Below are 16572 nucleotides of genomic sequence, written 5' to 3'. Positions count from 1 at the left end.
CCTTTAGCTAGTCTCTGACAGGCTCCGTACTAACAGCTTTATGCTTTGAACCAAATGACATTGATTGGGCGCGGTGATTATACTCTTCAAAACTTTTTGAATTTCAAAAATACTTTTCATGACATCACCATATGGCCCATAGGTTCCTATATATACTTTTTTACACTCGTATATCAACCTTTCACCGTTGCTAAAGCTTTCATATTGCATTAAAAGTTCTATCGTATTACTATCAAGCTTTTGCTTACTCTCTGCTCGAGTTCTTATCTACAGCTATCATGTCGATCCAGAAGACTTGCCTTGCAATCAACTTTGATTCCGTTATTGAGGCAAACAATGCAGGAATCACTGAGGTCTTCACCATGCTTGAAGCCTCTGGACTGAAGAAGTTTTTGGGAAGCAGCGCCATCTGCGATCTGCCTGTCTTGAAGGAGTTCTTTGCAACCGCTCAAATCGAGCATGGGACTGTCAAATGCTTGATCCGGACAGAGTCCTACTCCTTCAATCAAAAGTTCTTCGCCAGCACATTTGATCTGCCCTCCAGGGGTTTGACAAAATGCGCGGATCTTCCCGATGGTAACTGCTCATACTGGTTGAAGGAATTCTCAGCCACTGATGCTCCGATCAAACTGCCGGCTCAGAAGACATCTCTTAAAGCTCCATTCAGGCTATTGACCAACATCGTGGCCAAGAATCTTCTTGCCAAGGCTGGATCGTACGACAAGGTGACGATGGAGAAATTCCAATACATGGCTTGTATCGCCTCCAAAATCAACATCAACTGGTCAGACATATTGTTCACTACTTTATGTGAAATGATCAGGGGAAAAGGGCAATCCGAGGGATTTGCTCTGCAAATTTGCCACACCTTGAGCGTCCTTGGAGTAGACTTCTCCAAGACTGAGCCTCTGCATCCCACCAAATGGCTCAACAAGTCTACAATCTTCAAGTTTCTGAACAAGAAAGAGGTTGCGATCGACACTCTGCCTTCAACCGCAAGTGTTGTTGCTGTCACTCAACCGCTTTCAACGGTCCCAGTAGCGGCCAAACCAGCCCATACCAAGAAATCTGCCAAGCGTCAACTTATCATAGAGTCTGACTCTGAAGAAGAATCATGTGAGAACGTTCCACTGATTCAAGCCTTCAGCAAGTCATCTCCTTCTGTCTCCAAAGCAGCTGTGCCATCCACGCCTGCAGGCGAGAAGAAGAGGCAGCACAAGAGGTTAAAGTCCCTTTCTGGACTTGCTCCTACCGTTCCAACACCAATTCTGCCAACGGTCGAGACTACTACCACTACTGCTACCACTGCTCCACGTCCTACCAAGGGTGTGATAATCAGGGAAGGTGCCTCATCAACTCCAAAGGTCACTCTCGCTGATCCCAAGGACAAAGGGAAAGGTGTGATGATCTACTCACCTAAGGCTCAACCAGCAGCTACTGTAGAGCTCAACTTGATCATCTCTCACGTTCTCCGCACTGTCAAGCGTCACCTACAGCGCTTTGACAGATGGCATCATTCCCGTACTCACCTGACACTTGCTCAAATATTTCCTAAGTGGAAAGCTCTGAACGTTATTGAGCAGAAGATGCTTCTTTTTGCTGACACTGAAGACATCGTGGAGGCTCTGGGAAGAAGACAGCTCATCGACTTGAAGCTTCGAGGAAGCCTGATATCTCTGTTGATTACTGAGCGTGTCAATAACTTCAAATCCAAGGGTCCTACCGCCACCGATGACTTTGTGATTTTGACTGGACTACAGAATAGTCTACGTCAAATCACTCAACTACTTCAGCACTTCCAAGCTCTTAACAACGTAAAGACGACAGCTTCAGCAGCTTGTATACAGGCTTATGGACTGGAAGCACAGGTGATGATGAAGACTTTTATTACCCAAGATCAGGGTGAAGAAGACGTCTCTGCTATTACTCTTTCAGATGGGATTCTGACCGGTCTCATCACTGCTGACCTGTTTCAATCATCCGCTCTAAGATCGAGTGTGGCAGCATCTTCATCGGTCGACCCCGCCTCAACCGCAGTCCAAGAAGTAATTCAACCGGAAGCAGCTGTGACTGCTCACTCATCTCCAGCGGCGACCGCTCACACCTCTCCCAGTCGTCTACAAGATTTTTTAGAAGTGATTGAACAAGAAATTCCTGTCACCTCTGTGACAGAGGCTCCTTGCAGCAGTGAAGCAGTAGTGCCCCCAACAGAGATACCAAGCACTATTGTATCATTTGCACCTCCAAAACAGCCAGTGACTGATGCTGACCCAACACTTCAACCGTCTCCATCTACTGAAAAGTTTGTGGAAGATCTCCTAATGGATGAACCGAGTGCTGATCCTGCTACTCCACCAACCATCTTGGCTGCAGTCGAGACCCCTACATCTCCAACTGTACCACTATTGGAAGGTACATCAGCTAGCTCACCAGCCAGTTCACCAGCATCACATCATCTTGAGTTTGGCCCGGCTTCACCAAGGAATGACACACAGAGTCAAATGCTTCAGACTGATGACTCATATATTGAAGCCATGGCAGCAGCTCTGGATCACACATTGATAAATAGGCTTCATGAGCTCATGCAAACAGTTCGATCCTTTTCACAAGACATCACCAACACATCCTCATGGGTTGATAATTCACGCAAGACGATGATTCGGCATTTTGAGACCGTGTCTAGAGACCTTGCTCATCTGTCCAAAGAGATCACTGCCCATCATCGCACTCAAATCACAACGCTCTCTACCGTCTCCGAACAAGTTGTCAGATCCGAAAACCGCCTTCATAGGCAGTTGAATGATCGGATGGACACTATGCAAGCTAATCTAATTGCTCAACTAGATGCAAAAATTGATACTATGCAAGCCTGCCTTGGCACTCAACTCACTGAGATCATCCTTCGACTCAACCAAGGTGATGTCAAAAAGGGGGAAGAAGAGCAACGAAGAGCAGCAGAGGCAAGAAGACGTGAAGAAGAATCCAGAAGAAAGGAAGATGCCGACAGAAGAAGAAGAGAAGACGATAGGTCAGGAGGAGCCAGTTGGTTCAAAAGATGAACAACTTGTCTCTTCTTTACTTATCGCAGCTGTATCTCATTTTGTTTTTCTTCAGTAGGTGTAATAAGAATGCTTATTGTAATTAATGAAATTCATTCTCTCAATGAAGTTCATTTTAATGCTTTCATATTGCTTTCGGAGCACTTAAGTTTTGTCATCACCAAAAAGGGGGAAATTGTTGAATCCGACATTTTGGTGATAACAAACAACAACTCATTGTATAGGAATATGCTGCCAATCTTTTGTATTTCAGGAATCTACTACAACTCCTACCGCAACCATCTAAACTCTTCAAGTTATCTACCGGAAGCTTGTCAACCGCCTTTGTCTCTCGACCGGTTGCAGTCACAAGCCTATCGACTGGTTATTCAAACCATCAGAGGATAAATCTATCTACCGGTAGAATGCCAACTGCCTATCAAGATATCTCAAGACAAATACTTGAGACAAGACGTTCATTGCAAGATCTTTATCAAAAGCAGAACCGGCGTATCAGAAGATCTGTTGACTCTTGCATCGAAACAACAGGTTGCACTAAAATGGCAAAAACGCAGAATGGCTACAGATAAAGCATTCGACCGTTTATACCAGTTTTGGACCCTGGAAGTTGTCTGCATTTAAAGAAGTGTACGATCTTCATGCAGAATCATCAATGCATTTATGAAGCATTAAATGTGCATTCAATGCAGCATCAGAACGTTCAAAAATAAAGACGTTGTTGATTGACCTATATAAAGGAAAGATTGCTCAAGAAGTGACAAGAAGACAAGCAACACGAAAAATCTCAATCAACTCAATCACTTGAATACTATCAGAAGTCCTCATCTGATATACTAAAGCAATACTTGAGCACACTTACAAGATCATTCACTTGCTGCTCAAATAAACCCTCGCCTACAGTTTACATATCTGATCTTCAAGGATCATCCTAGGGTTTCCAAGCCTCTCGACCGCTCTGCAGTTTGAGAAGCTCAACCGGACTGCATTCATTATTGAAGAGACTTGAAGCTACTCTGAAAGCTTCCACCAGTCTGATAAGAACTGAGAATCTTATCTGTGTAAATCTAGGAGTTTCGGATTAGGCATTGGATAAGTCCTAAGTCTGAAGTGGGTGTATTGCAAGACGTTGTAATAACAAAAGTCTTCTAGTGAATTCCTTCCTAAGTGGAAGAAGGGGAGACGTAGAAGGATTAAGCCTTCGAACTTTCATAAATCGTGCCTTAGTCTTTACTGCATATTTATCTTATATATTGCTCATACATCGTGTTATAACTTGCCTTTGCATCACTAAAATCTCTGAACTATTTCCGCACTATTTAAGTTGTTCAAACCGTTTTAGAAGTTGAGAAAACAGATTAAGTGAACTAAACTTCACTTGATCATTTTGAAAAGAAAGAAAATAAGTTTCAGAGTGTATTCACCCCCCCCTCTACCCTCTGAACCGATCCCAACAAAACATAAAACTCATATGCAAATATTTAAACTAAAATTTTGAAAATATAAGTAAAAAATATAATTGAATTAAAAACAAAAATCAAAATACTCTTTCTACAAATGTTAACTTTTTTCTCTTTTTATAAAAATCCGACAGATTTTTTTTAAAAAATATTTTTCATTATTAAACAAAATTTAATAAAAGTTTGATAAAAAATTTTCACTATTAAACAAAATTTAATAAAAATTAGTGATATTATATTTAATCTAAAAATTATAAATATACATAAAAATATGATTGAAAATTTAAAATATTCTTTTTTATCAAATAAAATTTAATATTATTTTAAATAGGATGATTGGTTTGTATGTATGCATATGTAGATATACACAACAAAAATATTGAAAAAAATATGATGTTATGAGCGATATATTATTTAATATAAAATTTTAGAATATAGATAAAAATATTCCTGAAGTTAAACTAAATTAAAAATAATTTTTTTTGTGATAAAAAAAATTAATTTTTGTTTATATATAAGATGAAAATATTTCTAAAATAGAAACTATAGTATTTTCAACCGAAAAATTATTTTCGAAAATAGTGAATACATTATCATCAAATTTAAAAATTCAAATAAGATATGATTGAATTTAAAACTATAGATATAGATTATATATGATATTAAAGAAAATATTATTTTTATTTGAGTGATATATTATTTGATTAAATTTTTTAAAATATAGATAAATATACGATTTAATTTTAAATTTTTTTCATTATAATACTTATAATTTTTTTTATTTAATTTTATATAATTTATATATTAATTTTTTGTTAATATAAGAAACATTTTATACTAATTGTAAAAAGTTTAATGTAACTTATATTATTAAAATATTATTGATCTATATTTTATTATATTTATGTTATATTTTATATTTTATATTTTATGTTTTATATTTTATATTTCAACTTTGAAATTTTAAAATTTATTTTAAAATTTTAAAAAAATATATTTTTCTTTTTTATAGAATACAAATATGGCATGCATCGAATTTATAATTATTGGGTAAATAAATCCTTTAGAAAAGAACAAATATTTTAATACAAATAAAATATGAAATATTAAAATATTAAAATAAGAAGTTTATAAAAAAAATAGGGGTGGACAACTTTACATATATATATATATATATATATATATATATTATGGGTAAGTTATATCCTACCTATACAGGCACTGCCTTGAGGTAGATCTAACGGTGGACATTTATCAATAAATGTGAGATCCATTATTTTTTAGAAAACGGTTTTAAGCAATTGAAATAAGTTATTTGACATTTTCTAATATGTTTATATATATTAGAAGATGTCAAATAACTTATTTCAATTGCTTAAAACCGTTTTCTAAAAAAATTTCCAAAAAACATTTACAAAAGTTTTAAACTCTGTCAAACACCACTCCAACCACAATAAATTTAAATTGATTTCAACAATCTAAGGATTTGAAATTTGTTGTGATGACCTCAATTGTGGTGTAATAAATATCAAGTTGAATTTTTTTAAAAATTTATCTAAGCAATGAAGATATATTTATATCCATAGATTTCAAATCTGATAGGATCGAAAATGTCTTTCTCAACTGCATGGAGTTCAGATGGGTTAGTAAATGAACTCTTGTCTTTCTCATGTGTCTATGTTAATCAACCAACTTAAATCAGTGCGGAAGATATTGACTAACAGATCGAACACTCTTCAAATGGATTGGTTAAATTTGTGAAGTGAGTGAACGTGTTAGGCAGAAGGGAAATAACACGGTGAATTGTTTCTGGATGTTTGGAGTTCAATCTCCTACTTCACGCCTTCTTCCACCTCGGAAGGATTCACTCTCTTCTAGAAGACTTTGATCTTGTACAAGCAATTTGCACAGATCCGATCCAAGATTGGACTTACACCTCTGCCTATCTCAGAACTCCTAGACACTCAAAAACATAGCCCTTGACTGTTTCTTGTTACAAATGTAGTGTTTTACAGAACACTCAACTGATCTGATATAATCTTACAACTCGATATTTCTGATCGTGTATTCTCTTCTCTTTCTGTAGCTCTCTTTTCTTACGCTTCTTAACCTCTGTTTCTTCTTTTCTTCTCTTCTTGTATTTATAGCCTTTAGAAAGTATCCGTTAAGGTGTCGACAAGTCTCCTTAATTTGCTCTTAGATCTTGACTTTCTGGTTCTTTGTTGGCAACGTTCAAATATTCTTTTAATGCCTTTTGTCTTTTAGCACAAAAGCTCTCTGACATTCTAGGCTCTTCCATAAGTTCTTGATCTGTTCTGTTTCTGAGAATCATTCGGTCTGAATGTGGCTTTGATCTGTACTATGTGCAGATCAATTATGATCACATAATTGATTTGATCTCAAGACATCGTGAACTTGATCTGGCTTCTTTGTTGCCTCCATTGATCTGCTCGATAACTTATCTGTTCTGTTTCTCTTCTGATTTGCTCAGTTGATGTCTAAGTTTGTCAAACACCGAAACTTAGATCTTGAATTTCTAACAATTTTCCCCTTTTTGGTGTTTGACAAAGATAAGCATTTAGTCTATCATTTTTCCTTTCTTGACAATCGCATCAACTGGTGATATATATTTTGATATGCTCTCTTCTTCTTAGGTTGACTAATCTCCATAAGTCTGTTCCCCCTTAAAAGGTGATGTCAAATGAATTTTTCAAATTGCTAGCTTGTCTGATCTGGTTGACTGATCTGGTCATGCCTGAGCTTTAACTGATATGATCTGGTTCAATTGATCTAGTCTCTTAGTTGATCTTCATCATTCCAATTGATCTGGCTCGTTTATGATTCGATCTGATCTTTTTTGGTTCGATTGATCTTGTCTGATCTGATTGAACTTTGATCTGGTATGGTTTGATTTGTCTGGTCTGGTCCAATATGATTTGATCTGACGTTGATCTGGTCCAACTTTAATCTGGATTCTTATCTCTTGCTCTGTATCTTCGAGTTGATATGTTACCTCCAAGTTGATCTGGTTCCTATTGGATACATTGATCTGCTTTGCTCAGTTCTTCTTCTTCTTCTCGACTGATCTGCTTTCTTCTTCAATTAAGATGCCAGAGAGAATCTTTATTCCCCCTCAATCTGTTGCGTTTCTCTCCAGATTTTGTGTTGTGTGGTGTGTTCTTGTGATCTTCAAAATCTCTTTTATATGTAGATGAAATCCCATCGAGCTTTTATTTTTCACAGTTTTTTATCTAATCTCCCAGATTGATGCGGGTTCGCATGCTTTTCATAGCAACAGCGCTACCGCGCTTTGGAGGAGCGCTACTGAAGCGCTATCGTGCTTTGGAGGAGCGCTAGGAGCGCTATCGCGCTTCCAAGGAGTGCTAGGAGTGCTATCGCGCTATTGAGGGGCGCTATCGCGCTACTTTCTTGTTCTACTGAGCGACAATTTTCAAAAAATCATATCTCACAATCTAGCCGTCGGATCAAGCTAAAATTTAGACAGCAGCTTTAAAACATCTTAAACTTCATTATGAACAGTGGAGATTGGATATAGTTGTCTCTAACATCCTCTGTAATTTTTTAAAGTTTGCTGTACTGTAATTCCTTTCTCAATTCTTCTCAGTACTTGTCACCTGCAAATACAAATAAAAATATGCTATGGTACCCATATCTTATGTGGGTCCTCGATGGATTAGTCCTTTAGGAACCCAATCTTTGATTAATCTAACAGTTCGATCATTGAAAGTGTCCCATAAAGTTTGTATATTGTGTCGTGTGTGCTGGTGATATGTATGTGAATGATAAATATGATATGCATTGTGTCGTTTGTGCATTGGATATGTCTGTCTAGATTGATTGTACAAGTTAGGCCTCCAATATCTCTTTTGAACGGATCTATTTTTGAAATAAGGTGGTCTATGTTGTACCTTCATAGAGTCTTCTCTTGCTTGACCATATCCAGAATGAACTGGTCTATTTTTGATCTGGCTTGAGTTAGAACTCTCTGGTTCCACATATCCCAATCCTCGATTGTAAAGAGTTTTTGGTTGAGATATAGGTGAACTGACATGATTATCAGGTTCTATATTTTCATATATAGTGCTGGACTTGACAAATTTCACATAATTTGAAGTGTTCTTGTCGAGACAGGATTGAGTAATTGGCTCAGCTTGTTTGCAGTCCTTGTCACTAAATCCGAGACCTGTCTTATCTCCAAAAAATTTTGTGACTCTTGCATCTCAGTTAACAATGCTGATGACTTATTCCAGGTGGTGGTCAGTTCAGTCAGTCTTAAATTTTCTGATCTTAATTACTGACTTTCCACTTGTAGCTTATCAATTTCTGTCTTAAGCTTGGCAATCTCTGCTTCTAGACTGATTTTCTCAACTGATGTTTTCCAATTGGGTTCATTTGAGCAGTCCGACAGATCATTTTTCTTGGCCTTAACTTCCTCAAATGCTAAGCACAGTCGTTGATACTCTTTACTCATGTCATGTAATGCATTTGCTAAATCTTCTCGTGTAAATTCATCTGAGTTGAAATCAAATACCTGTTCATTGGAGAAGAGTTGATCTGATGATTGATTGCTGATAGGTGGTTGGTCACTTTTGGCCATGAGGCAGCTATCTTCATAATCATCAGAGCTTGATGAGCTAACTGGATGGCAAGATTCCTCAATAAAAGCGATTGGTTCAGTTGAGCAACGTTCGAGTAAGTAAGATGGATGAATTGGTTGACTTGTGCTCTCATCATCATTTGATCTGGAACTATCTGAGCAGCAGAGTTCTTTAAGATCTTCAATCATTGGACTCCTGATTTGCTCAGCCTCCTCATCTGTTCCAAGCTTGATCAACTGCTGCCAAAGATCCTTAGCAGTGGAGCATGTCTCAATAGTTTTGGCAGTACAGTTGTCCACGGTGGTGTACCAGAAGCTTTTAGCAATCTCACTAAATGCGGCCATTTGAATATGTTCAGAGACGAGAAAGTACCTCGCTCTGATACCACTTGATAGGATCGAAAATGTCTTTCTCAACTGTATGGAGTTTAGATGGGTTAGTAAATGAACTCTTGTCTTTCTCGTGTGTCTATGTTAATCAACCAACTTAAATCAGTGCGGAAGAGATTGACTAACAGATCGAACACTCTTCAAATGGATTGGTTAAATTTGTGAAGTGAGTGAACGTGTTAGGCAGAAGGGAAATAACACGGTGAATTGTTTCTGGATGTTCGGAGCTCAATCTCCTACGTCACCCCTTCTTCCACCTCGGAAGAATTCACTCTCTTCTAGAAAACTTTGATCTTGTACAAGCAATTTGCACAGATCCGATCCAAGATTGGACTTACACCTCTGCCTATCTCAAAACTCCTAGACACTCAAGAACACAACCCTTGACTGTTTCTTGTTACAAATGTAGTGTTTTACAGAACACTCAACTGATCTGATATAATCTTACAACTCAATATTTCTGATCGTGTATTCTCTTCTCTTTCTGTAGCTCTCTTTTCTTACGCTTCTTAACCTCTGTTTCTTCTTTTCTTCTCTTCTTGTATTTATAGCCTTTAGAAAGTATCCGTTAAGGTGTCGATAAATCTCCTTAATTTGCTCTTAGATCTTGACTTTCTGGTTCTTTGTTGGCAACGTTCAAATCTTCTTATAATGCCTTTTGTCTTTTAGCACAAAAGCTCTCTGACATTTTAGGCTCTTCCATAAGTTCTTGATCTGTTCTGTTTCTGAGAATCATTCGGTCTGAATGTGGCTTTGATCTGTACTATGTGCAGATCAATTATGATCACATAATTGATCTGATCTCAAGACATCGTGAACTTGATCTGGCTTCTTTGTTGCCTCCATTGATCTGCTCGATAACTTATCTGTTATGTTTCTCTTCTGATCTGCTCAGTTGATGTCTAAGTTTGTCAAACACCGAAACTTAGATCTTGAATTTCTAACAAAATCCTTTAATCCAATTCAACCTTAATTTATTTATATTTTAATTATTTATTCAAGCACTCATATTATGTCAATAATTACATAAAAATAACATTTTGTGCACCGCACAGGTGGGAATACTAGTATATATAAAAACAAGAAAGTATGCTAAAAAAAAAAATCATTTTCCCGCCTAAAGTTTTTTCTAAAAATAGTAAAAATATTGCATAGATTAAAATAAAGATATTGTTGAATTTAAACTAGGTAAAGATAATATTTAAAATAAAACAAATATTATATTACAAATGATAAAATATGTTATCCAAAAATTTTAAAATATAATTAAAAAATGAGTGATTTTTTTTAAAAATTAAAATATTATTTTTCTTGATTGAACAAAATTGAAATTTTTTTAAAAGTTGGTGTTTTTGCCTAGGAATTATGTATATACACAACAAAGATTAAAAAAATAATATTATTAATCTATATCTATATATATATATAAGCAAAAAATTCTGCTAAAAATAATTTTTCGTCCAAAAGTAATTTATAAAAATAGTAAAAACATTTTTATTAATCATTAAATTTGAAAATAAGATATGGTTAAATTTAAAAGTATTTATAGAGATAATATTGAAGATTAAAAAATAATATTATGAGTGATAAAATATTTGATTTAAAATTTTAAAAAAATTAAAGTACTATTTTGTGAGGACCCGGACACTAATATCTCAAATCATAATGATTAATCTAAGATCATGAATTAACACCAAGCAATAAAGCAAGCAAAGGCTAAAAATATATATATATATATATAAATATATATATATATATATATATATATATATATATATATATATATATATATATATATATATATATATATAGAGTTCTTTTATGGTGCCCAACTCATATGCCCAACTCCATGCCCACCATGTACAATATGTGAGTTGACCAACACAATTGATGAGTTGACTTATCACATATTGTACATGGTGGGCATGGAGTTGGGCATATAGAGTTGGGCACCATAAAAGAACTCATATAGAGTTCTTTTATATATATATATATATATATATATATATATATATATATATATATATATATATATATATATATATATTTTATAAGACTGCCCTGCACGCGCGCGAGCTCGCCCCTCGCGCGTGCGCAGCTCAATGGGGCAGCAGCCCCCAAGGCCTGGCCTGCGCGCGCGCGCGAGCAAGGGCTCGCCCGTGCGCAGGCCAAATGTCCAGAAAAATAAAACAGCACAGCACATGGTTGCTGCTGTCAAAACTTTCCCATGCCAATTTTGAACATCTAAACAAAATATAACAAAGCTAACATGAATCTCATACATGCTACAATGATATACCAATGCCAACAAGAGTCTTAAACATGCTATTAGTTCCAAGTATAAATCACATTATAGCATGCTAATAATTCTTGACACCTATCCAAGGGAATAAAACACATGTTCATGCCAACTCCCCTAAAATAACATCAAGACTAGAAGCATAATTATACAAGAAACTTCAAAGCCACATCATAAGATGCTACAACAAGTAGAGTTCCAACTCTTCACATAAACAATCTCAAGTTTACATGTAGAACCTACAAAAAGTAACTCAACTAGATTTCAAGGTAGCAACATCATATACATCTAGATTGAAAGCTAGTCTCAAGCTTTATTACAAACATCAAAACATGAAAAGATATTAAAATCTCAACCAATGTTTCAACAACTCAACATTGGAATCCAAATCTAACATGTTTGACAAAACATAAACTTCTTCTAACACCCGAGTCTTCACTCTAATATCTCAATCTCTCGCTTCCCTGTCAAGTCCGACTCGCTTACTCTTCAACCTGATGCAATGCACACATACAAGCAAAACAACAGCCGGATAACTCCGATGAGAATAAATCTCAGTATGAAAGATATCTATATAAATCAAGTAAATATAACTCAACAAGTAAATCTACTATCACAATCATCATTTCCTTATACCCTTACTTGTCGAATATATTTCAAAGAAAATTCATTCAGAACATAAAGACACAAAGACAAGTCGAGGGTTCAAGGATTCAAGTCTCACAGAATCGATATTTTCAAAAATCATTTCGTTGGGATCCCGGGAATATAATAAGGCCACAAATCAAGCCTCCCACCTACACTCCCGCTCGAGGTGGTAACAATCTCGTATTCCCTGGACCGTGAACACTATATTGAGAACCGTGGCAAAAAGAAATCAAGTCAGATCTCTAGCCTCTCATATACAAGTTCACCACGTCCAATATTTTCTTTTCGATTCTGTTTTCAAGGTTTCGAAAGAATTGTGGCTCAAGAGGTTTACTATCAACTCTAAAATCAATCTACCACAACTCAACAAGCATATTATGTTTGAATCAAACAACTCATATATCAACCAAATCAACTAAGTCAAGTAATTCATTTAAATCATAAAAGATTAAGTAAAACAACTAATCATGCATGTATGTGATTTAATAAACTCGAAAACTACCACGTTCTCGAGTTATTCTACCTGTCGAGATTAATGTCGAATCATACCTTTCTTCTCTTGTTCTAAACTTCTCAAACTCTTGCAACTTCTGATCACACAAGCTTCTACAAAATCTGCTCAAACCTTCTTGCTATTTCAACTCTAGTTGTGTCCAACTTGTAGCTCATGTCAATTCAATTCTGGACTCGTCGAATCGACTTCGATACCTTTCAACTTAAATCTGAATTGAAGTGTTTACAAGTCATATATTAGCATTCAATTTCATCTAATCTCACAATTGCTTAAACACTTCAAAACTTGCCAAGATAACCGACATTCAAATCGGTATCGTATCGGTTACAAACCGGCACCGAGAAGTCCTATCTATTAATTCTAACAACTTACACAACTTTCAAACATTGATATCTACTTCATATCAATATCATTTCATCACTACAATTTCGAAATCAACATCTCAATTTTTCAGAAATTCATCAAACTAAAATCGACGGCGTAACGGCTCGAATTCGGTAATTTCAAAAGCATAAACACCATCAACACTAAACATCAAACTCATTTTCATACTCATTCCCATCTAACATACACGAGATCAGCAGCATCAAATTTCCAGAAATTCAGAAAATATTTGATAAATGAAAAATATGTCCAAACGACGATCTTTTTGCGAACCGTCTTAAATATACTATCGTCGTATATACTAAAACACGTTTATACAATCAAATCTTAATTCTAACAAAATCACCAAAATTAAATCATCGTAGAATTTATCCAAACTTACGTCAAAGTGTAGCACTCGAAGCCGTGATCGCAAATATACGATCAATTTGAAATTCTATCGGACGGGTCAATTTCTATGAATTTTTGGGAAGAAGAATCGGCCATGGAATCTTATTTCTGAATTCTCACTTCTTAATCTGATGAGGAAGGTGATCTACACGTGTATGCATGCTAAACATATATAAATCCCACTTGCATATCATAAATTGCATTTTGGCCCTTAAATTCTTGGCTAATTGCAAATCGGTCCTTGAAACCTTTATTCATACCTCTCTCATTCTTGCTGCTACTGAAGGAAAGATATACACATGAAAAGTGTAATATAAATCTCTTGTTGACAAGTCAAATCCCATGTTTGCAGTTTAGCCCCTGAAAATTCGATATTTGCAATTCAGTCCCTGCTCGAGTTTCTTCTTCAAATTAAATCCTCTTTATATCCAAACTTATAATAAAAATATTAAATCTCATAAATATTCAACCCAAATATTTTATTCTTTTAATTTAAGAATCCTGGAATTTAATTCCCAAATATCCAAAAATTCCCAAATTAAATATTTTTGGCTTGGAAATTACATCTCTAATTTCCATAAATTTCAAATTGAATATTTTCCAAATACGAAATGTAAATCTCTAATTCCGTAATTAATATTCATATTTTCAGGGCCTTACATATTTATAGTGATCAAACAAAATTTATTTTTTGTTTTTAAAAATGTGGTTGTTTTGTATATCTTTCAATATATCTATGCATAAGAGCAAAAAATCTATAAACAAAAAAGTAACATAAATAGAAATAAAACAAATTTTCATGCCCAAAAGAGATTTTCAAAAATAGTAAAGATATCATAAAATTAAAAAATAAAAATAATATATTATTTAATTTAAAATTATAGATATAGAAAATATTTAATATTCAAAAAATAATATGATATTATAAATAATAAAATATTTGATCTAAAAATTTTAAAATATAGATAAAAATACAATTTAATTTTAAAAAATTAAAATATATTTTATCTTGATCAAACAAAATTTAATTTTTGTTTTTACCGTTGGTTGTTTTGCCCAATAAAATGAAATTTGTACACCAAATTTTACAATACAAAAAATTATACAGGAATTTAATATATAAAAATATCATGATAAATTAGATACAAAATATCGCGATAAAATAGCAAAATTTCAAAAGATTAATATTTTAAATATCATTGTACATGATATTTTTTATACCTTTAGCAATTTTTATATATAAAAACATAAAACACATATGCAAATATTTAATTTTTTTTTGAAAATATAAGTAAAAAATATGATTGAATTAAAAATAAAAATCAAAATAGTCTTTCAACAAAATTTAACTTTTTTCTCTTTTTATAAAAATCCGACATAGTTTTTTTTTTTAAAAAATATTTTTCATTATTAAAAAAAATTAATAAAAGTTTAATAAAAAAATTTCATTATTAAACAAAATTTAATAAAAATTAGTGATATTCAATTTAATCTAGAAATTTTAAATATACATAAAAATACGATTGAAAAAATTTAAAATATTCTTTTTTTATCAAATAAAATTTAATATAACTTTTAATAGGATGATTGGTTTGTCTATATGCATATGTAGATATACACAACAAAAATATTCAAAAAACATATGATGTTATGAGCGATATATTATTTAATATAAAAATTTTAGAATATATATAAAAATATTCCTGAAGTTAAACTAAATTAAAAATAAAATTTTTTGTGATAAAAAAATTAATTTTTGTTTATATATATATATAAGATGAAAAGATTTCTAAAATAGAAACTATAGTATTTTCAACCCAAAAATTATTTTCGAAAATAGTGAAGACATTATCATAAAATTTAAAAATTCAAATAAAATATGATTGAATTTAAAACTATAGATAGAGATTATATAGGATATTCAAGAAAATATTATTTTGATTTGAGTGATATATTATTTGATTAAAGTTTTTTAAAATATAGATAAATATACGATTTAATTTTAAATTGTTTTCATTATAATACTTATAATTGTTTTGTTTATTTAATTTTATATAATTTATATATTAATTTTTTGTTAATATAAAAAGCATTTTATACTAATTTTAAAAAGTTTAATGTAACTTATATTATTAAAATATTATGTATCTATATTTTATTATATTTTATTTTTATATTTTTTTTATATTTTTATATTTCAATTTTAAAATTTATTTTAAAATTTTAAAATTTTATATTTTTCTTTTGTATAGAATACAAATATTACATGCATCAAATTTATAATTATTTGGTAAATAAATCCCTTAGAAAATAACAAATTTTTTAGTACAAAGATAATATGAAAAATTAAAATATTAAAATAAGACGTTTTATAAAAAAATAGGGGTGGACAACTTTTTATATATATATATAAACATATTAGAAGATGTCAAATAACTTATTTCAATCGCTTAAAACTGTTTTCTAAAAATTTTTCCAAAGAAATTTACAAAATTTTTAAACTCTGTCAAACACCACTCCAACCACAATGAATTTAAATTGATTCCAATAATCTAATGATTTGAAATTCGTTGTGATGACCTCAATTGTGGTATAATAAATATCAAGCTGAATTTTTTTAAAAAAAGTTATCTAAGAAATGAAGATATATTTATATCCGTAGATTTCAAATCCTTTAATCCAATTCAACATTAATTTATTTATATTTTAATTATTTATTCAAACACTCATATTATGTCAATAATTACATAAAAATAACATTTTGTGAATCACACAGGTGGGAATACTAGTTTTTTTTATATAAAAACAGAATT

At 32.9% G+C, this 16572-nt stretch overlaps 1 long non-coding RNA gene across 1 annotated transcript; it reads right to left on the bottom strand.

Annotated features, from left to right (window-relative positions):
- Positions 1 to 11995: 11995 nt before the first annotated feature.
- On the bottom strand, positions 11996 to 13889 carry LOC140885451 (uncharacterized). The gene is made up of 3 exons (XR_012150949.1): positions 13752 to 13889; positions 13021 to 13193; positions 11996 to 12317 (listed from the first exon to the last, which is right to left on the bottom strand). It is a non-coding gene; the product is annotated as an uncharacterized lncRNA (long non-coding RNA).
- Positions 13890 to 16572: the final 2683 nt, after the last annotated feature.

Source organism: Henckelia pumila, chromosome 2 (genome assembly GCF_033568475.1).
Source record: "Henckelia pumila isolate YLH828 chromosome 2, ASM3356847v2, whole genome shotgun sequence".
Lineage (NCBI taxonomy): Eukaryota > Viridiplantae > Streptophyta > Magnoliopsida > Lamiales > Gesneriaceae > Henckelia > Henckelia pumila.
Note: the sequence above shows the minus strand (reverse complement) of the source record. Positions and strands in the feature narration are given on the sequence as shown.